The sequence below is a fragment of the Choloepus didactylus genome, chromosome 3 (assembly GCF_015220235.1).
Source record: "Choloepus didactylus isolate mChoDid1 chromosome 3, mChoDid1.pri, whole genome shotgun sequence".
NCBI lineage: Eukaryota > Metazoa > Chordata > Mammalia > Pilosa > Megalonychidae > Choloepus > Choloepus didactylus.
In genome coordinates this window covers 120,395,428-120,397,040 of record NC_051309.1, presented here as the reverse complement: position 1 = coordinate 120,397,040, position 1,613 = coordinate 120,395,428, and the positions used below count along the sequence as shown (strand labels likewise).

The window sequence follows — 1,613 nt, the reverse complement described above, 5'->3', positions numbered from 1 at the left end:
ATCTTGGCCAGTCACTTAACATGCTGATTTGAATGTATTATGCCCCCCACAAAAGCCATGTTCTTTTAATTCAGTCTTGTGGGTCCAGACTTATTATGGGTGGGACCTTTTGATTAGGTTGTTTCCATGGAGATGTGACCAATCCAACTGTGGGAGATACTTTTTATTAGATTATTTCCATGGGGGTGTGACCCCACCCATTCAAGGTGGGTCTTGATTAATTTACTGGAGTCCTTAAAAGAGCTCTGGGGCTTCTGCTCTGAGCTGACCCATGGGTAGGGTTGGTTCTTCTCAGTGGCACTGTGGAGACCTCTGCCCAGGATGGCCCCCCTCCCCACACTTCTCCCCTCTTGCCCATGAGTCCCTACAGTTTGTAGGTCAGATCTGATATCCTGGGGTGAGGTGTGAGCAGGCCTGGGGAGGGTTGTTACTGCTGGGGAGCCGCTATCAAGATCAATATGATAGAGGTCCTGACAGCTGATGCTCAGAAACTGGTACCCAGCTGAATGCAATTTTTGAATAGTCTAGATGTCAGCCAAAGGTCTGCGGCCTGAGCCTAACTGAGGCTGCACTTGATAATGTTCTCAGAATGACTGCAAAGCTAAGGGACTTTGAAGTAAAAGGACTTCTTAGTTTAACTCAGTTCTTTGGCTTTGAAACAGAGACATTTTATCTAGCTGTGAATTTACTGGACAGATTCCTCTCCAAAATGAAAGTACAACCCAAGCACCTTGGGTGTGTTGAACTGAGCTTCTTTATTTGGCTGAAAAATCAATTGAAGAGGAAAGGAATGTCTCCTTGGCAACTCACTTGATCCATATAAGCTAGTGTAGGTTAACAGTTTCAGACTTGATGAGAATGGAAAAGATTGTATGAGAAAAAGTTGTGTTGGAGAGTCAGAGCTACTACTTCTTTCAATTTCTGCAACTATTATTCACTCATTCAAAAAAATATGCCATGTGGAAGGAAAAATAGCTTTAATTTTGAAAGACTAGAAGCTCAACTTAAGGCATGACACTGCATAGCCTTCTGTGTTAGCATTGTCTATCATTGCATTGGAAATACAAGTTCAGAAGTGTATAGAATTAACAGAAGGAGTAGAACATCTTCAGAAACCTTCCAAGATAAGTGGCAGAGATGTGGTCTTCTGGCAAGAGCTTATATCCAAGTGTTTAACTGAATAGTCATCAAGCAAGTGTTCCAAACCAAATGTTCAGAAGTTGAAATGGATTGTTTCTGGGCATACTGCATGGCAACTGAAGCATAGTTACTGCAGAATCACCTATCTTCCAACAATTCCTGAAGCACTTCCTTAGTCAGATTATTACAGCAATAATATGTCTTATCTGAAGCTTTTTTCCACAACCCTGAGGTATGAATTCATTAGTGTTATAATGGATTTAAGCTGTGAAGTCGCAAAACATCACAACTAGATTAACATTGATGTTCTTAGACTTGGGAAAACTGGCTGCTTAATATTATGCTATAGAATTGTGTTTAGATTTGAATTCATCTGAGAAGCCTACAAATCAGCTAATAGCATGTAAAAGAAACTAATGACAAGTCTGGGAAGATAAACTGCAAATACTCATTTCTAGCATTGATCCAAATTT

At 40.7% G+C, this 1,613-nt stretch overlaps 1 pseudogene; it reads left to right on the top strand.

Annotated features, from left to right (window-relative positions):
• The first annotated feature begins 458 nt into the window (after positions 1-458).
• Positions 459-1,316, top strand: LOC119528764 (annotated as a pseudogene).
• The last annotated feature ends 297 nt before the right edge of the window (positions 1,317-1,613 follow it).